This window comes from Giraffa tippelskirchi, chromosome 12 (assembly GCF_054371585.1).
Source record: "Giraffa tippelskirchi isolate mGirTip1 chromosome 12, T2T-mGirTip1v1.2.pri, whole genome shotgun sequence".
Lineage (NCBI taxonomy): Eukaryota > Metazoa > Chordata > Mammalia > Artiodactyla > Giraffidae > Giraffa > Giraffa tippelskirchi.
Genome location: NC_137286.1, coordinates 11713703 through 11735510, shown reverse-complemented (window position 1 = coordinate 11735510; position 21808 = coordinate 11713703). Strand labels below are relative to the sequence as shown.

The window sequence follows — 21808 nt, the reverse complement described above, 5'->3', positions numbered from 1 at the left end:
GATGCCATTGCCTTCTCTGACAAGCCACTAGGGAAGCCCTATTTGTAGCAGTTTTGTATCACTATATCCCCACCCACTTTCTGTCTAATGTCTCTGGATTATTTAGAAGCAAATCCCAGACAGCATATTATTTCATCTGTAAGTACTTCCTTATGAATCTCTAAAAGAAAGGATACAACAGAGCAACTATAGTACCATGATCACATCTAAAATTATGAATAGTAATTCCCTAGTACGAACTTCCCAGGGCAGTGCTGACATTTCCATCATTGGTTTATTTTTTCTTAGTTTGTTTGAATCAGGATCCAAATAAGGTCCATGCATTGTGACTGAATGACTATGTCTCTTAAATTTCCTTTAAAAGGTCCCCCCCCAACCCTTTTCCCGTTGCAGTTTTTTTGGTATTCAAGAAATCAGTTTATCTGGTTGTGTCCCATAGTCTGAATTTGCCAAATGTATCACTATGGTGTGTGTACCTTAACATGTTTTTCCGATCCTTGTAATTACAGTAATTGATAGATCTAATGACTTAATCAGATTTAGGGTCATTTTGGTACTTTTAAAGTTTGTCAAGACTGCTTCACAGGTAGTGATGTACATTTCCAACACAGGTATCAAATGTCTAGTTTTCATTCTCGGTAATCACCACTAGAGTTATTAATTCACTAGGGGTTGCAACATGTAATATTCTATCATTCTTTCTTTATTCATTAGCTAAAACACTTTTGTAAGAGGAACTCATCCATCAACAATTCAGTTGTTTGCACAGAAAGGTCAGAATAAATGATTCTTTGCTGTCAGGGAACGTTTAACTTTAGGATTCCTGTATGTTATTTTCTGTTTCTCGTGAGCTCTCTTTTCCTTATCAGTTCCTGGTACACAGGAAGGAGTGGAGCGGCACGCTGTTCCCAGGACTGAGGTCATGGAGCAGAACGCATACATGGAGTTCCTTCAGTAACTTTTACCCTAAAGTAAAACGGTTTAGTCACGACTCTCTTACTCAAGATATGGATTGTCTTCTGGCCTTGTGACGATTGTTATTCCTTGTTATTCCCTTGGTAACGGTTGTTATATGTCTGGTTTTTGTTCTTTTCTTAACTTTATTTCTTTGCCTAAAGCTTCCTTGTATAACAATATATAAACTCACACAAACATGAATAAAGCACCCTTGTCCCACTAGAGACTTGGGTCCCCCGTGTCCTTCTTTCTCTCTCTGGCTAGTTCTTTGGGGTGTGGAGGCCTGCTGAGCTCACTTTCCTGCCCGGGCTTTCAAGACATTCTTGAGAGGACGCGCTGTGCCTTCGTGAGCGGTAGAAGCTCTATTCTAGGGCTTTATTGGTTTTCCACATAACCCAGGGAATATTAGTCTTTCTCTCTCTCTTGCTTTCTTTTCGTCGACTCCTGTCCCAGGTTCCGGTCTGTCAAGAAGACCACAACACTTCACCTTTATTTATTAATTTTCTTTGGCTTCAAATCACGACAGACAGTGACTGCAGCCATGAAATAAAAAGACTCTTGCTTCTTGCAAGGAAAGCTACAACAAACCTAAACAGCATATTAAAAAGCAAAGATATCACTTTTCCAACAAAGGTCTGCATAGTCAAAGTTATAGTTTTTCCAGTAGTCATGTACAGATGTGAGAGTCGGACCATAAAGAAGCTTGAATGCCAAAGAACTGATGCTTTTGAAATGTGGTCCTGGAGAAGACTCTTCAGAGTCCCTTGGACTGCAAGAAGATCAAACCAGTCAATCCTAAAGGAAATCAACCCTGAATATTTGTTGGAAGGACCGTTGTTGAAACATACTTCGGCCACCTGACGCGAAGTGTCAACTCACTGGAAAAGACCTCGATGCTGGGAAAGACTGAAGGCAAAAGAAAAAGGGGACAGCAGAGGATGGGATGGTTAGATAGCATCACCAACTCAATGGACATGAATTCAAGCAAACTCCAGGAGATAGTGAAGGAGGGGGGAGCCTAGGAGTGCTGCAGTCCATGGGGTGGCAGAGAGTCAGACATGACTTAGCAACTGAATAACTAATTTTCAAAACAATTAACATCCCAGCATTTTTCTAAAGATGATCAGCAAGTTAAAAACAATTATGTGTTCACAGATTTAGACATATTTGATGGGTTTCAATTATTTGTAGTTATCCCTACTGACACTCAAATTGTACCATATTTGGACAGTGGAAGCTTATTCAAATTAGCTCCCAAGACTTTGTAACCATCGCTACTTGTCTCAGAGAGCTTCTTTGCTTTCTAGGGTTATACCTTATTCTAGGCATATCTTATCTTTTTCTTGTCTTAGACCTGTAATCAGCAATCTATTTAAAGGACCCCTAATTCCTTTCCTTTCAGTGGGAAATGGTCTTTAGAAGCCACAATCTGGGTGCTAAGGGGTGCTGACTGCCTTTTTAGTACACAGAGCTAGGAAATGTCATACACACGTGTATATACATATACCTACACACATGAGGATATACTGATGCTTCTAATCCAAACTCAGGTTTAGAGAGTTTTTACTTAATCTCATTAATTGTATACCTGTTTCTCCTTTCTCACATGCCAAAACCCTATTCTCAAAGCTGCCTTCATTTCTGTTCTTTTATCTCACAATATACACAGCAGCCAAGACTTAAAATGTCAACACTATCACCAACAATATGATAAACAAAAATCTTTCTGGGGGGCTATTCTTTTTTACCCTCAGGAATTACCCAACTCAAGATACCTATAAAGTACTGTGTACGTAAGTCACTTGGAGCAGTTTGCTTTGGGTGATTACATCATTAACTGAAAGTATACTTTTATTTCACTTTTGACTTTTAGGCACTATATTTTTAATTAATGTTGTTATATATGTCTGCAAAATGTTTAGATTAATCTAAGTCAAAAACACAAAAAAAGATATACTCAAAGACTAGTTGCTCTCCCTGTCTACTTTAACCTAGTCTCTCCCTACCCCATAGGTAACTTTAATAATATTTTTATATAATACCCTAAATTCCCTCTTTTTTGGCTACTATCCACTGGCTCCCTACTATGAGCAATACTGAAATTGCTAGTATCTTCTTCCTCCAATCTCAATCCTCCAGTATCTAATTTTAAGTAACATCTTTATTTACAGTTGGCATCTCCAAAGTAATCAGTGAGCTTTTCTACTTTGCATAGTCTTCCCACATATTTGGTAATTAAACTCTATCTATAGAATTTAACAATAAAGTACTATATACTATATTGTCTCTCAATTTTAGTTTTACCAATAAAATTTTAACGTTCACCACCAATTCAAAATACCAGTTTAAGAGTGTTATTCAGAACACAAGTCCATAATCCTTTATCAGGTAGAAACCTTTGGAGCTAAATATATTCTAAAATTCAGACTCTTTTCCTTCTCTTTCTCTCTCTCTCTTTTAAAAGAAAATAATATGGTATACGAAATATTTACCGTATACTATGGAAACACCCCAGAGAGGTTTGTCATATTATCCCGTATTTTGCAAAATTATCATCTCCTATTTTGCAATAAAATATATTAAATATTTAGACTAAGCTATGTTACTTCAGGTTAGGTTTTGTTGTCAAATGAATTCAGGTCATATTATCGGTGTTTGCCATTAAATGAGTCTCCCTAAAAAAAATGGCTTTCAGTACTTTTAGAATTTCAAATTATAAATAAGACATTGCAGACCTATAGTTAGTAGCTTAAGATCATGTATAAAAATAGTACTTTCCTTACCTACCTACCACCAATAAAAGGACAAGTCAGAAAACATTTTTACTCATTTTAAATAAAGATATCTGTTAAATTGCACTTTATTATAAAATTAAATTGTGTTACTGCAAATAGAGATTATTTGTTAGAGTTTGGCTTAGGAGCATCTTACTAAGCCCACATGGCCTTTTTCTAATACAACCTATTATAATTTAAAACAGCTTGTTAGTCTCCTGCTGCTACTTTTTCTTTTCCTATTAAAAACGAATTCTTAAAAAGGATATTTTTAAAAGTACATCCCATTCCACCAGTCTATGCAACATTCTTTTAAGGATAACAAGTAGAATTTTTAAAACTGGAAAATGAGGGGAAAAATGCTGATAAATGAGGTGAGTCTGGTTCTTAGGACTCTCACTATAGTGCATGCGGACTCATACTATATATTCTTGGTATTCTTAATATTTCTCATTATAAATCATGTCTTAAATAAAATGTCTGCTTTTTAACGCATATTCAGCATTGTCTGAAATATGTTAAGCCTTAGCTTTTCAAATGATTTTAAAAAGATAATCTTCAAGGAATCATGAACAACATAGGAATAATCACAAGGGAAACTGTTGATCATCATTCTAAATAGGATAAGAAAACCAAAACCAGTGAAAGAATGATTAAATGAGATACTAAATTATTAGAAATAATACTAAATGTAGCAATTTTCTCATTTATGAAAATTAAATGTACATTTAGTCTTCAAAATTATTATGCATTCAGATGTGCATTAAAATGTAAAATTAATATCAATATTTAAGTAGGTTAGCCAATAGAAATGGCAAACATTTAGTGAAAATAATCAATAAAAAACAAAAAGTTGAAGTGAACCATGTTACACATATTTTACTCCTAGACATCAAGCATCTGAATTTAAGCACAATATTTTAGGGGGCTGTTTCCAAATATGACCATTAGCTACAGGAATTCCATATTATTAACCTAATTATTTTTCTCTATACCCACACATTTCCTTTGCATAAAGAACAGACAATTAGTTTTGTTGAATTTTAAATCCCTATATAATTATTCAATGCTTATGTTTAACTGTTGCAGGAAGGGGGACCCTTTCCAGGGCACGAAAGTGGGCTCTTGTCTAACACACGGAAATGAACTGTCCGAGGAGACACATGTGTTGACAGAGCAAGAGATTTTATTGGGAAGGGGCACCCGGGCGGAGAGCAGTAGTGTAAGAGAATCAAGGAGAATTGCTCTGCCATGTGGCTCCTCGCAGTCTCGGGGTTTTATGGTGATGGCATTAATTCTGGATTGTCTTGGGCTAATCATTCTGACTCAGAGTCCTTCCTGCTGACCAACATGGACAGCATATTAAAAAGCAGAGACATTACTTCGCCGACAAAGGTCCGTCTAGTCAAAGCTATGGTTTTTCCAGTAGATGTATGGATGTGAGAGGTCGACTATAAAGAAAGCTGAGCGCTGAAGAATTGACGCTTTTGAACTGTGGAGTTGAAGAAGACTCTTGAAAGTCCCTTGGACTGCAAGGAGATCAAACCAGTCAATCCTAAAGAAAATCAATCCTGAATATTCATTGGAAGGACTGATGCTGAAGCTGGAATACTTTGGCCACCTGATGCAAAGAGCTGACTCATTTGAAAAGACCCTGATGCTGGGAAAGATTGAAGGCAGGAGAAGGGAACGCAGAGGATGAGATGGTTAGATCGCATCACCGACTCACTGGACATGAGTTTGAGCAAGCTGCGGGAGATGGTGAAGGACAGGGAATCCTGGCATGTTGCAGTCCATAGAGCTGCAAAGAGTCAGTCACGACTGAGCAACTAACAACAGCAACAATTTAATTTGAATAGAAAACTATTTAGTGATAGCACACATGCACTGCCATCAAACAGTGTACACCACTCCCCTCTTAGTTTTGTTATTTTACAAGGTTAAAATATAATTTTCTTTATTGAAAATATAGAAACAATAATTTTTAGCATCTCTGTAATTTTTAGCTGTCTGTTTCTTTCTCTCCTCAAAAGGGTTTTTGCCTTCTATTACTAGAGTTTGAAAAGTTGAGATTTATACTTTTGACCCTGCATTTTAAAGGTTATAAGAATAGATCATAATATACAAATAAAACTAGAGTTTGAAAAGTTGAGATTTATACTTTTGACCCTGCATTTTAAAGGTTATAAGAATAGATCATAATATACAAATAAAACACATGCTAAATCTTCTCAGGCCTACCCACTCCAGAACTTATGTTTCCCCATTCACTTATGAGAATTACACATTTGTTGTTTAAATCAAAAAAAAAAAAAAAAACACAGGAGAGTGTAACAAAAGGCAGTTTCCTAAAATCTGCCTCACAAAGACAGCTAATAACTATTTCGACTTTCCTAGCATTTTTGACATAAATCAACTTTAAACAGTTTTAGGTAGGGATATTTTACAAAGAGTTGTATCAAAATCTATTTTCATTTCATCATATATCAGGGATAGAGAAACACAGACAAATATAAATTTTACTTTATCTTTTAAAAACCCCTAAATATTGTGTAAATATGCCATAATTTATTTTATCAAAACATATTGAGAATCATTTCTAATTTTTCAATATTATAAACAGTCCTGTAATCCTTTTACCTCTATCTTTAACTACTGCAACCTATGCCATTAGAATAAGTATCAGGAAATAGCATTACTGGATAAAAGGGTATACATATTTCTGATGTGGAGATCGGTCAGAAAAGTTACAAATTTACATTCCTACAAACTCTGCATAAGAACATCAAAACTCTGGTCATTATTAATGTCTGTCAATCTGGTGGGGGGAAAATGATCTCATTATTTTAATCTTCATATTAAAAATTATAAGAGAAACTGAATCTCAATGTATTTATTAGCCTCTTTATAGTCTTTGGCTATTTTATAATCTTTGGCTATTTTTCTATGTAGCTGTTCTTTTCATTAACTTGTGACATTTTTTAATGTTAAAATATCAAGGCAGAATATTCATATTAGCCTTTTAAAACTATGATGGCTTTTGTCATAAGTGTTTAAATTTTTTATATAGTCACTTTTTTCAAACTTTTCTTTTTGTAACATCTGGGTTTCACATTCCCTGCTGTAAACGTTTTTACATCAGATACAAAAAAGTTCTCTTAATTTTTGTTGTCTTCTCCAAATTAGATTATGTAGGTAAACACACTCCTCAACCACAGCAGAAAGCTGACATTAGATAAAGAGTTTTACAGCACAGCTATTATTAAGTAATTCAGTGTGCTAATTTTAAGAAATTTATTAATTCCTAATATGAAGATAATTAAATTAACTGGTGTTGCCTGGAAACAAAATGGGTATTTTTTCAGACTAACAGGAGGGTTCTTTTGGGGAAAAGAAATTCAATTAGTCCTATCTATTCATATGTTGTTTGCTGAAGACATCTGGACATCCAGTGTCAAAACTGTAGGCATCTTTCCCTCATCTTTCTCCACTATAACAAGGTGGTTCACCAATCCCACTGCAAACCACTTAGACTAAGCCACAATTTATTATCTTCCTTGAATTGTCACGAATCAATCTTGGTCTGTCCTTCCAGTCTAATTAACCCAGCACACCAACACTGAATTAATCTAACAGAGGTTCAATCAAACATATACAATAAGTACAAACTCCTGGCCACAAATGTAACTATGTAAAGTATTTTACACTTAAAAGTGCCAACTATGTGCCCTATGCTAAGTGTTGATGGTTACAGTTAAGAAAAAAATATCTTGGTTCTCATGTTGCTTACTATCAATGAGAAAAATGGACATTTAAACAATCTGTTGTTGCTGTTTAGTCAATAAGCGGTGTCCAACTCTTTGCCACCCCATGGACTGTAGCATGCTAGGCTTCCCCGTTCCTTCACTATCTCCCAGAGTTTGCTCAAACTCATGTTCACTGAGTTGGTGATGCCATCCACCCCTCTCATTCTCTGTCGCCCCCCATCTCCTCCTACCCTCAATCTTTCCCAGCATCAGGGTCTTTTCCAATGAGTAGACTCTTTGTACAAGGTGGCCAAAGTATTGGAGCTTCAGCATCAGTTCTTTCAATGAACATTCAGGGCTGATTTTCTTTAGGATTGACTGATTTGATCTCCTTGCAGTCCAAGGGACTCTCAAGAGTCTTCTCCAGGGCAATCTGAAAGCATCTATTCTTCAGCACTCAGCCTTCTCTATGGTCCGACTCTCACGTTCGTACATGACTACTGGAAAAACCGTACTTTTGGCTATACAGACCTTTGTTAGCAAAATGATGTCTCTGTTTTTTAATATGCTGTCTAGGTTTGTCATAACTTTCCTTCCAAGGAGCAAATGTCTTTTAATTTCATGGCTGTAGTCACCATCAGCAGTGATTTTTGAGCCCAAGAAAATAAAATCTGTCACTGTTGCCACTTTTTCCCCTTCTATTTGCCATGAAGTGATGGGACTGGATGACACGATCTTAGATTTTTGAATGCTGAGTTTTAAGCCAGTTTTTTCACTTTCCTCTTTCAGTGTCATCAAGAGGCTCTTTAGTTCCTCTTCACTTTCTGCCATTAGGGTGATATCATCTGTGTATCTGAGGCTGTTGATATTTTTTTATTTTTTACTTTTTTAAAAATTAATTTATTGATTTTAATTGGAGGCTAATTACTTTACAATATTGTAGTGGGTTTTGCCAAACATCAACATGAATCAGCCACGGGTGCACATGTGTTCCCCATCCAGAATCCCCCTCCCACCTCCCTCCCCATCCCATCCCCCAGGGTCATCCCAGTGCACCAGCCCTGAGCACCCTTTCTCATGCATCGAACCTGGACTTGTGATCCCCTTCACATATGATAATATACACGTTTCAACGTTACCCTCTCAAATCATCCCACCCTCGCCTTCTCCCACAGAGTCCAAAAGACTGCTCTTTACATCTGTGTCTCTTTTGCTGTCTCACATATAGGGTCATTGTTACCATCTTTCTAAATGGTTGTTGATATTTCTCCCAGCAATCCTGACTCCAGCTTGCGCTTCATCCAGCCAGGCACCTTGCATAATGTACTCTGCATGTACGTTAAATAAGCAGAGTGACAATATACAGCCTTATCATACTCCTTTTCCAATTTTGAACTAGTCTGTTCCATGCAAGGTTCTAACTGTTGTTCTTGACCTGCATACAGTTTCTCAGGAGATAAATAAGGTCATCCAGTATTCCCACCTCTTTAAGAATTTTCCACAGTTTGTTGTGTTCCACATAGTCAAAGCCTTTAACGAAGTCAATGAAACAGAAATAGATGTTTTTCTGGAATTCCCTTGTTTTCCCTATGATCCAACAAATGTTGCCAGTTTGATCTCTGGTTCCTCTGCCTTTTCTAAATCCAGTCTGTACATCTGGATGTTCTTGGTTCACATACTGCCGAAGCCCAGCCTGAAGAATTTTGAGCATTATCTTGCTAGCGTAAGTGAAAGTCACTCAGTTGTGTCCGACTTTTTGCAACCCCATGGACTGTAGTCCATGGAATTCTCCAGGCCGGAATACTGGAGTGAGTAGCCTTTCCCTTCTCCAGGGGATCTTCCCAACCCAGGGATCGAAACCAGGTCTCCCGCATTGCAGGCAGATTCTTTACCAGCCTAGTTACGACAGAAGCCCTGCTAGCATGTGAAATGAGTGTAACTGTGTGGTAGTTTGAATATTCTTTGGCATTGCCCTTCTTTGGGGTTGGAATGAAAACTGACCTTTTCCAGTCCTGTGGCCACTGCTGAGTTTTCCAAGTTTGGAAATAATTACAAAAATAAAATTATACCCTGGGATAAATGCCATGAAAGGCATGGCTGCTATGAGAAAGAATAAGTTGATTTATTGACATGAATAAGCCCATAAAACATAAAGAACAGATACAGCATACAGAAGAGTGATCTTAAACACATAAATATAAATAATATTGAAACACAAATAATACCTGACATTATTTACTGACAGAGGTAGTAGTGATGTGATGCTGGATAGTTAAGGCAGAGTCAACAGTTTAGCAAATTCCAGGAAGAGCAAGAAGGCCAAGGTAGCTGATGCAGGGGAAGTGGGGAAGCACAATACTGTAAGACGAGGGAAGACAGGCAGGAGGAGGCCAGGCCACACACATCACTTCAAAAGGCTGAGAGCCCTGTGAAAATTATCTGTTTAATTGCTTAATTCAGTCTTCCTGAACCTTAATTAATCATGAAAACCTTTCTAAGAAAAACCAGTAACAGGCCATGCAACAGTGTTCCATAGAACATACTTTCAATCATATGATGGCAGGGGAGTATGAAGTGAAGGTCTGCACTCTGCTAGTGCTGATATATTTTAAGAGAAAATGACACAATATGAAAACTGAGTTTTCATTTATTTAAATTTTGAACTAAAAAGTATCAGGCAGAAAAAAGCACAACAGGCCTAAAAACGGCTTGAAAGGCTGGCCCTGGCTGGTCTTCAAGACCTTGGACTTTCTGTGTTTCTACCATTCCTTAACAGATAAGGACAGCTCTGTATACTTAAACTGTTTGCACAAACAGTATGGTTTATGCTCAATATCTGCCTTCCTTCTGGGAGCCTGGAATTTTGATATATGTTAGATAGTGGATGCCTACGTGACCAGCCATCAATAAAAACCCTAGGCACGCCACTGAGACTCTAATGAGCTTCCCTAGTAGACAGTATTTCATTTGTGCTGTCACAAGTCGATCCTGGAGGAACTAAGTGTAACCTCTGTGACTTCAGCAAAAGAGAGCTCCTGGAAACTTGTGCCTGCTTCCCTTTGGACTTCGCCTCATGGGCCCTTTTTCTTTGCTGATTTTGTTTTGTATCCTGTGCTACAATAAATGATATCCATTGAGTATCACTGTATACTCAGTCCTCCTAGTGAACCTAGGGATGTTCTTACAGATTTCAATGCAAGAACAAAATGGAATACAGCGAGATGCCTCCCTCCACCTCTGTCTTCCAGTCTCTCAAAATGAAACTATATTGTTTTGGAAAAAATATATAGTTGGTATTCAGGTATAGAGCATCTTTTCTTTTTTTTTTTTTTTAAATCTTAGAAGCAATTACTATAAAAAGCAGAATAGCAGCTAACTTTAAAGTGATTGTGACTGAGACGAGGCATTGAGTGAGGCTTTGCTCATGTTTGTGCTGTGCTTAGGTGTTCAGTCGTGTCCAACTTTTTGCAAACACATGGACTATAGCCCGCCAGGCTGCTCTGTCCGTGAGGACTCTCCAAGCAAGAATACTGGAGTGGGTTGCCATGCACTCCTCCAGGGGATCTTCCCAACCCAGGGATTGAACCCAGGTCTCTTGTATTGCAGACAGATTCTTTACCAGCTGATCCACAGGGGAAGCCCAAGAATACTTGGAGTGGGTAGCCATTCCCTTCTCCAGGGGATCTTCCCAACCCAGGGATTGAACCCAGGTCTCCCGCATTGCAGGCGGATTCTTTACCAGACGTGCCACCAGAGAAGCTTGCTCACACTTACACTGTTCTATTTCATGACTATGGTGGTGTCAGCTTTAAAATAACTCAATAAAAGGGTAAGTTAAAATTGTTTATATGCTTGTCTATTACTTCACAACAGAAAGTGTTCTGTTGTAGCTGGTATGGATTTGGAAGTTGTCAGCTGAAGTCTTGAAACTATCAATATATCCATTTCCTGAAGAAAAGGATATAAAAGAATGAACGGAAGGCTAAGTACTGAGGCACAGGAAATGCCTATGATTGGGAAGCTGGGAAAGAACGCAGTTAAGGAAACCATGGGAAACACTAATCAGCTGGGCAGTGACCAGAATAGGCTGCGTGTTAAGAAGTGGTCTATGAACGAGGTAACTTTGAAATGAGAAGGCGCCCCTTTCCTCCGTGTGACCGGAAAGTTTTGGATACACTTCAGTTTCAGTACTTACCACTCTGTAGGGGCAAATAATTGCTAGGATTTCTACATCCTCAAAGAGATTAAGTTCCTACAGTACTGGCACTGTGTCCTTTTCAGATAACTTTGTGTTCCAATTACCTTGAAGACAGCCTGGCTCATAATGGGTCCTTAATAAATCAGGTGCTTAGAATGGAGAATGAAATCAGGCCCATATCACAGAAACCATGAAAGGAGAGAATGTAAAGTATTCTATGATCAGTTTTAAATTTTCTTCATTTTTCTTCTACTTTTGGCAACCTTTCAGGTCATTACTGTTTTTTTACTAAATCCTTTCCACTTTACTGCTACCTCCTCAGCATTGCTTTAACAACTATCTGAGCACCGACTATGTGCAGGGCACTCAGCCAGGCACTGTCAGAGATACAAAAATGAGCTTACTGTCAAGTGCAGGACATATTCCAGTACATGAATAACACAAAGCTGTAAGTGGAATACAGAAAGAATAGGATCATGGCATGGAAGTTAGAGGAGGGTGATTAGAAATAGCTTTCATGGGAATATGACATCTTTGGTTCTTGAAGAATGTTAGAATTTAAACAGAAAGAAGAACAGGTAAGGGTGTTTCAATAGAGAGAACAGCTTAAGAATTAATAGGTATATGAGAGACAACATACAAAGAAATGAAGCAAGAAAGGCAGGAGTCGACTAGATAAGAAAAAGTAAGAAAGAAGCAAAAATTACGTCATTGTCCAAGTGAGCAGAGTTGATAAAGGAGACCAAAATGGAGCTGCCAGAGATGTAAAGGAAAACCAGAAAAATGTGGTTTCATACAACTGAAGAGACAAAACTGAAGTGGAAGTAAAAACGTGGAGTGAGCAGAGGCTTTATAATTCTTCTCAAAGAAAGACTGTAAAAAGGTGCCAAGAAGTGAGGCAGTGGTAGAGAGGATGTGAAAGTCTGGAAAGGTGTGTGTATGAAAAAGAGGGAGATATCATAACAAATGAGGAGGGAAGATGCAGTAAAGCATCAGTTTTCAACTGGGTGACTTTGCTCCCCCAGAGACATCCGGCATGCCTGGAGACATTTTTGGTTGTCACAGCTAGGTATGAGAAAGGGCACTACTGCAACCTAGTGGGTAGAGGCTGAGGATGCTGCTAAACATTTTGCAACACACACGACTGTGCACCACAATAGAGAATTATCTGGTCCAACATGTCAGTAGTGCCAAAGTTGAGAAACCTTGTACTAAAGCATAGCGGATACAAAAGAGAGAATGATTAACCAAAGAAGCAAAGTCTTTGGTAAAGTGAGAACATTCAGGGAGAAAGAAAACTTTTCTGGTTCTCTATCCTAGTGACCCTGATTATAGCATGAAGCTGAATAGCTTCAAGACATTACTTATTTGGAAAAGTATATTGAAATACAACATCCAATTTTCCCTATATAAAGGAATGACAATGTGCATGCCTTAGATCATTATTTACCCTATGAACAGATAAACCATTTATCTTTTGGGATACCATCAAGGTTTAAAATGTGGGTACTTCTATTTTTTTCTAAGTTCCAAATATGTACAGCAATCACACCCTTTAAAGGTTAATAGATATAAATGATTAGAGTCCATATACTAGTTATAAAATTTGTAATTTATAAAATCTCCTATGTACCATTTAGAAAGCAGTTACAAATAATCTATATTTTAATAGTTCATTGGAATACCATGTGAAATGGCCTACAAAAGAAAGCACCAGTTTAAGATGCCAGTAACACTGCTATAAAAGGACAGGAAGAGTTAACAGTGACTATAAAAATGGAGCTTTAACTACCTTTGGTACAAAGTGCAAAATATTTCAAAGACACAATGAACTTGATCATATACTTTTCACTTTGTATCATAAGCATGAAAAGACTATTTACTGATATGCATTATGTGAAAAGTACTAAGAGAAATTTAATAAAAAATTCTGCTCTCAAGAGAATTTTCATTCATTTATATGTTTTCCAAGCATGAACTATGTGCTAATAATAGGCTTATGAGGCTATAACAATGAAAAAGATAGACGTAATTTCTGCTTCAAAATTATTTAGGGATAGGACTTCCCTGGTGGCCCAGTGGCGAAGACCCCATGCTCCCAATACAGGGGGGCTGTTTGATCGCTGGTCAGGGAACTAGATCCCGCATGCTGCAACTAAGACTGGGTGCAGTCAAATATTTTTTTTTAATTACATAAGGACAAGCTAGTAAATGACCCCAGGTGGCACTAGTGGTAAAGAACCTGTCTGCCAAAGCAGGAGATGATATAAGAGATGGTTTGATCCCTGGGTCGGGAAGATCCCCTGGAGAAGGAAATGGCAACCCACTCCAGTCTTCTTGCCTGGAGAAACCCATGTACAGAGGAGCCTGGCAGGCTACAGTCCATGGGGTCACACATAGTCAGACATGACTGAAGCAACTTAGCATACACACACACAAGCTGGTAAATAGGCAATTACAATGTAGAGGAAGCACAAATTAGTGAAGATGAACTCTAGAGCTGAACTATCTAGGTTTGGATCCAGATCCATTTATAAGGTTTGTGATCTTGGGCAAACTGTTTATCTTTTCTGTGTCTAATGATGAAGTATTCACCTTATGGGGTTGTTGAGAAAGTAACATCTGAGATAAGAGCTAAGACTGTAAGTGTGAACTTTTTTCTTGGTGAAGGTAATGGGGGGAGGGGTTGGGATACCAAAATAAAGCTCTAAACAGCAAAGGAAACTGACTATGTGAAGGCCCAAGGAAAGAACAAAACTTGGTTCACTAAGGAACTTAAAGCAATTCTATGTGCAGAGTGTGAATGGGAAGGAGTTTGGCAGTAGTAAAGATATGAGCCCAGAGAAGCGGCAGAGGCTGGATAACAAAAAGCCACTTGACCCATGAAAGGGAGTTTGAACTTTAATTTAGAGAGTTTTGTTAAACATACACACACACCTTTGCTTAAACTTGGTCTCATTCAAGAGTTAATAAGCCCACACGACAGAAAGAATGCACACATGAAGAAGAGTTCTTGGCTTCAATTCTCAAAACCTGAAATCCAAACAGCATTAAAGACATTCAATTAATGTGGAAAAGCTGACAGAGAAAAAAAGAGATGCCTAAGCATCCATGTTTAGAACACTATATTGTGTTTTCACATAGATTATTTTAATTAATCAAAGAAGAACTCTAAGGAAGGTGATACTATTCATTTTACAGATGCAGAAACTAAGGTACAGAGGGAACAAACAACTAGACATCAAAACATGAAGGCTGTTCACAAATCTGTCTTTGCATGCTCATTCCAACACATGATACTACAATTTCTAATGTGTACTATATTCTTCTTTACCTTGTTTTAAAAATAACTATAAATCACCACGTCAAAGTTTTATTTGACTGAAGCCAACAGATGGAGAAGCATACCATGTTGAGAATTTTAACTATCCTTCCCCATCCTTCCTCCTTTCTCAGACTTTACTGTTGAAGCATGTGACAGAACTATGACTCTGTAATTAAGGCTGTAATGAGATTTCTCTGTCATAAGCTATTACTAACATTCACTACAAACTCACCTAGTTCTGCCACAAAGCTTTTTTGCTAACCAGAAAATTCTCATGTCTCATCTCAAGCAAGCAAGAAATATTTTGGGAAAAGTCTGAAGATAAGAATAATTAAGTCTTAAGAAGAATATTATACAATTTTTCTCTAAAGTAAACTCCAGATAAAACAGAAATTAAGTAAGTATAATTTCAGAATGGGCTTCCCTAGTGCCTCAGAGGTAAAGAATCTGCTTGCAATGCAGGAGACTTGGGTTCGATCCCTGGGTTGGGAAGATCCTCTGGAAAAGGCCATGGCAACCCACTCCAGTATTCTTGCCTGGAGAATCCCATGGACAGAGGAGCCTGGCGGGCTACAATCCATGGGATCGCAAAGAGTCGGACACGACTGGAGAGACTTAGCACACAGCACAATTTCAGAATACAGGGGAAAAAGACACTATACTTGAAGCTGTTTTGTCCTTCAGTCTCCCCCTAAAGAAGAAAGGAAATTACACACTAACAACACAATTCATTATTGCTCATTCCACGATTTCTGCTTTAGTAGGTAAGGTTTTCTAAAATTTAAGGAATTGTAGCCAGAGGAGATTGTCAAACTTTTAATCTTCGTCAATATTTTTAGAAAACAAGGGCAAGCAAAGAACACCTTGCATGCCTGGCCTAATTGATTTTTCCATCTCACTTTAGTTTTAAATACAATAATACACCTCAAATTTACTAAAAGACTGTTTACAAAGCACTTTTCATGCTATTATTTCATCCCAACAACTCACTATCTACAATTTACCAGGCACTATGTTACATCCTGTAGGCTTTTGCTCCAAGTACAGAGAGTTATGTGGAGGAGTCAAACGTACAAGCAACTGGTGATAGTACAGTACAATAAGAACTGGAAGAAAGATCCAAAGTACTAAGGGAGTGAGTATATGATTACTGGTAAAAGTAACTTTTGAACTGGGTCTTGAAGAATAAAGATGGCTCTAAGAATCAGGAGACTTTTTATTGCAAATAACCCCAAATTGGCTTACACAATAGGGATTTATTCATGAATAGAAATCTCACCATAGGGAAAGCCCCAGGCCCAGCACAATAGGAGTCTAAAATGATATTATCATGGACCTACATTCATTCTACCTCTTCATTCTGCCATCCTCAGAGCGTGCTTCCTCATTCCCTGTGGTCACAAAACAGCTGCCAGTCGCCATTAGCACTGTTCTCTTGTTCACAAACAACAGGGGGAAAAAAATCTTCTTCCCCAAAAATAGAATCTCTCTTTCCTTGTCCAGTTTAACTTGGACAAATAATAATTTACAGGGGAATGCCTTGAGCTGATTGGCTTGGTGTGATCAAAATCTACCACTGAAATGGGTGATGAGTCATCTCAGAGTCTCCTGGATGGCAATGAGAAAGAACTCCAAACACTGGGATAAACACACTAACAACAGCACAGGGAACAAGAGAAACAGTTGAGCGCGGCTGGAGTGACGGGAAATCTAAGGTTGGACACAGTTGATGAAACTTCGGTGAGTTTGAACTTTATCCAGTAGACAATGGGAACTCAACACAAGTTTTTTTAGGTAGAAAAGTAACATCCTTCAATTGGGTTGTTTTTTTTTAAAAGTGTGATAGCAATATGGAGAATTGCAGAGAAGGAGAGGGAAAGTGGGAGAACAAACAGCAGCGATTCAGCTGGTAGGCCATTCAATAAACAGTCCAGACTAGTAAGGAAGTGGTAATAGGGAGGGAAAGAATGGAATAAAAAATACAAGGTGGCAAAGCTGCTATGTAAAACACTGTGTGTCTGTACTTCTTTCTTCTTACAGATGAGGAAATTAGGCCTCAGACAGGTAAAATGGATTGCTTATGACTGCAAAACTTTCACCAGGCAGAAACTCAGCACCCGAAACTGAATTTCCTTTTCTTAAAACATACCTGTGAACACACTCAACAAACCAGGAATATAAGGAAACTAGCTCAACATAATAAGGGTTATACATGAAAAATCCACAGCTAACATATCACACTTAATGGTCAAAGACTGAAAGCTTTCTTGCTAAGATGAGGAGCAAGACAAGGATATTCATTTTCATCATTTCTATTCAATAAATACTGGAACTCCTAGCCAGAGCAATTAGGCAAGAAAAAGAAAGAAAAGGTATTTAAATTGGAAGGAAGTAAAAATTATCATTGTTTGATGATAACATTATCTTATATATAAAAAACACCCTGTTAGGATAAACGAATTCAGAAAGGTTGCAGGATACAAAATCAACACATAAAAATGAGTTGTGTTCTGTAACAATGAACAATCCAAAAAAGAAATCACATTTACAATCACCAAAAAGAATATTTAGGAGTAAACGTAACCAGAGATGAAAGACTTTTACACTGAAAACTACGAAATGCTGTGGGAAGAAATTAAACACAAATAAATGAAAGACATCTGCTGTTTACAGATTGGAAGACTGGAAAAGATGTCAACACTACTCCAAAGAATCTATAGATTCAATCCAATCCCCACCAAAAAAATTCTAATGACATTTTTTTGCAGATATAGAAAAATCTATCCTAAAATGTATATGGAACAATCTCAAGGGACCCTAAATAGCCAAAACAATTTCAAAAAAGAGTAATGTTGGCGGCCTCATACTTCTGATTTCAAAACTTACTATAAAGCTAGAGTAATCAAAAGAGTGTGGTACCAGCATAAAGACAGACTTACAGACAAATGGAATAGAAGATTTCAAAAATAAATCCCTGAATGTATGATCAAGTGATTTTTGACAAGGATGCCAAGACCATCCAATGGAAAAAAGATAGTCTTTTCAGCAAATGGTATTGGAAAAACTGGACATTCACATGTAAAGACCTAACCATAAGAGTTTTTTTGAGGGGAAATTCTTAGAAGGGTTTTAAAAGGGGAAAGCTTCATGTCACTGGATTTGGCAGTAATTTCTCAGATGTAACACCAAAAGTATAAACAAAACAAAAGAAAAAACTAGATCAGTTGAACTTCGTTAAAATTAAAAGCTTTTGTGCATCAAAATACACTCCACAGACTGAAAGGTAATGCACGGAATGGCAAAAATATTTGAAAAAAATCATATATCTGATAAGGGATTGGTATCCAGAATATACAAAGAGCTCATACAACTCAACAGAAAAACAACTTAATTAAAAAAATAGGCAAAGAACTTAAATAGATTATTTCTCCAATTCAAAAGGCTGATAAGCACAAGAGATGCTAATATCATGGAGAAATGCAAGTGAAAACCACAATGAGATATTGCTTCATACTCATTAGGATGGATGTTATCAAAATAAAGAAATTAACAAGTATTGGTGAGGATGTGAAGAAACTGAATTCTGACACATGCTGGTGAGAATGTAAAATTTTCTGGATATATACCCAAATGAAATGAAATCAAGGACTCAGATACCTGCACATCTATGTACATGGTAACATTATTCCAATAGCCAAAAAGTGGAATCATACAAAGTATCAACTAACAGATTACATAAAATGGAATATTATTCAGCCTTAAATATGAAGGAAATTCTGACAAGTGCTACAACTTGGATGAACATTATGCTAAGTGAAATAAGCCAGGACAAATATTGTATGAGTCTGCTTATATGAAATACATATAGTAATCAAATTCATAGAGACGGAAAGCAGAAAAGTGGTTGTCATGGGCTGGGCATAAAACGAAGTGGGGAGTTAAGTGTTTACTGGGTACAGAGTTTCAGTTGGGAAAGATGAATAGAGTGCTGGAAATAGGTGGTGGTAGTGGTTGCAATACAAAGTGGATGCACTTAATGCCACAGAACTGTACAATTAAAACTGGTAAAAATGGCAAACTTTATGTTATGTATATTTTACCATGATAAAAATAACAACAAAATTATACCCGCTGTGCATCTTTTCTAGGGACTCTATCTTAGTGTTAGGATCTCCTCTCTTCCTACCCAGGTACTCCAACAGCTACTATTTTCCCTGGCTCATTCCACTCAACCTTTTTCTAACTCAGTCAACGGATCACTGACAGGTGCATCTTGGCAGTTTTATCAAATTAATGTCTGGCCTCCAAAGTTTCAAAGACTCCCCATATCTTGCACAAGAGGATAAAAATCCAAATCTCCTCAATCTGGCACTCAAACCCTTCTACAAACAGATACCCTTTCAATAGTCTAATGTCTTCCCAAGAACTTCAGTGGTCAGCTCTCCAAGTTTTCCTCTTTTCCCCTCCCTTAAAACTAATCTCCACCTTATACTCCTGCTTTTCCCTCACAAAGTAACTGCTCCAATCTCTCTGTAAATCTAAACCCTCACAGAAGCTAGCTCAAGTCTCAAGTGTTCCAGGAAGTTATTTAGACTCCTGAGGCCTCACTCATCTCCCTCTAACCAGAAAATGTAAAGCATTCTTTGCACTGATAGAACTTTAACTAGATTGTTTTCTAGGCTCAGAGGGGTACACTTATCTTTTCTGAGGGCAAAGTCTATATATGACACTTGTTTCTTTCTTCTGCAGCACCTAATATTGCAAAATACAAAACAGATCTTCAATAATCACCTGTGTAACTGAACACAAGGCACAACTTTGGCGTGTGAGTTTCAATGACTCGAATATGAAATCAGAATCATGTGACATGACCATCTCTGAAGGTTAATCTGTGACACAAACCACAACACAGAAACTGCTGCGACTATGTGGAAACCAGGTGGTATAACACAGGTATTTTAAAGCCTAAAATGAGAGTCTGATACAAAGAACCTGTTTAAAACCTGGTATTGCTGAATCAAACAATATAGCAGTTAGGTTTTGCGGGACAGAATATGAACCTATGGTTTTACTGAATGCATGCAAACACGAGCAATGCTATAACTGGACAGAAATACAGTCACAGGCCTATGAAAACTCTAAATGAAATGTCAGTTGGTTTTTATTAAATTCAGGTCAGGAAAAAAATCTTCATCAGTTACTTGTGGTAACTGACAACAACTGTCAAGAATCAGCGTGAGGCGCACTCTCTGACTTCTCCTTTCAACTCGATTGCACAAAGACCCAGGGAGGATGGTGGTGAAGAATGCAATCAATGAAGAAAAGGGGGTTCAGCAGTGAGTGAAAAGTGCTCTCTAAATGGGGCGGAGTCAGGCCTAAATCCCCGTTTTGGTCCAATCCCTGGCCAGCTGCAGGACCCACAGCGAGTAGCTCATCTCCCTGAGCCTAGTTTCCCGGCTCTAAAACAAGTCACACCAGATCGCTCAAGGTTTTTCTGACTTCAAAATTCTAGGACAAGTTTCGTCACAGCTGCCATTAACGTGTATGATTCTTGCAATTTCAAATCTTTCTTCCACATCTCCGGGAAGAAAGTAATGGATTTCAGCAATCTAAAAGAAATGGATGCCGTTGAGAGACAAAAGATTCTGTTAGTTGGGAAAAAAGAAGGCATTCTGTAAAAATGTCTATTACTTTATCACGGTAAGATATTTTAGCAGAGGGAACAGATTTCTGGTAAAAACGAAGACTGCTTCTGCAAATTAGGCCTAAACCAGAGTACTTATTATCTGTGCTGCTATATGATGAGGTGCTATTGTATTTCAAAAGAGGAGCAACACTGCTCAGAGCTTCCCCCCGCAAACGGTGAGAAAGTTCTCATCTTCGGGGCAAGGCTAGTAAACATCTGTGCAAATGACGAGATGCTGAAAAATGCACGCTTTTAGCCTTTCAAGTACTCCAAACACAGACTTCTTTATCAAACACTCCGTATTGTCTCGTCTCTCTCCCAACCTACCAAACAGCCAATTCCAGTTCGATCCCGAAACAGTAACTTACCCGGACAATACAACTTCCCGGGAGCAGCGGTCCCCAGGCCTGCTCTCCCTGACCCCCCGAAGCCGGCCGGCCGCTCTCACGCCCACCCCGGGGCGGTCGCAGCCCGGCAGCCCGGGTAAACGCGCGCCCGAGTCTCGGGAGCGGTTTCCCGGCGTCCAGGGAGCGGCGGGTCCCGCCCCTCGGAGCCCTGAGTCGGGAGCCGGCCGGGCCGCCGCTGCGGTCACCTCCGGCCGCTATCCCAGCTCGGGAGCGCCACACCTCGCGGCTCCAGCCCCCGGGACGTCGGCGCACAGCCCAGCCCGCCCCTCGGAGCGCACCAGGACAGGTCAGTCTGCCGCCACCGCCGCCTTAGTCCCAGACGGACCACTGCCTCCCTCCGCCTCGCGGCCCCGCGCCTCTCACGACGGCCCGGCCCCAGCCCTGGGCCCCCACCGCTCACGCACAGCCCCTTCCCCGCCGGGACGCCCAGCGCCGCTCCGGGCACAGCCTCGCCTCACAGCCTCGGAGACATCGAGGGGGATACTCACCCCGGAGGCTCCTCCCGCCGCTGCTGCTGCTGCTGCCGTCGCTGGGACCGCGGCCGTCGCCCCCGCCGCCGCCGCCACCAGCACCGCCGTCCGCACCGGCGCCAGCGCCCCGGGCCATCCTCCTCCTGCCGTCGCCGCCGCCGCCCCCCTCTCCGCTCCTGTCAGTGGCTCAGGCTCCGGGGCTTCTCCAGGTTCCCCTCGCCGCCATTTTGACGCCTGGAGCGGGC

At 39.1% G+C, this 21808-nt stretch overlaps 1 protein-coding gene and 1 long non-coding RNA gene across 7 annotated transcripts in view; one reads left to right on the top strand and one right to left on the bottom strand.

Moving 5' to 3' along the window:
- Positions 1–21808, bottom strand: part of BTBD7 (BTB domain containing 7) — an 87940-nt gene extending 66132 nt beyond the window's left edge. For 3 of the 6 annotated variants that reach the window (XM_081548129.1, XM_081548127.1, XM_081548131.1), the window contains exon 1: positions 21582–21808. The gene's annotated coding sequence lies outside the window, so the exon portion shown is untranslated. Of the gene's footprint in view, positions 1–21054; positions 21433–21581 lie in introns of those variants that run through there. The other 3 variants (XM_081548133.1, XM_081548132.1, XM_081548128.1) reach the window with 3 other exon arrangements.
- On the top strand, positions 1081–7700 carry LOC145528943 (uncharacterized). Its single transcript, XR_014070807.1, has 3 exons — positions 1081–1998; positions 5531–5831; positions 5914–7700. It is a non-coding gene; the product is annotated as an uncharacterized LOC145528943 (long non-coding RNA).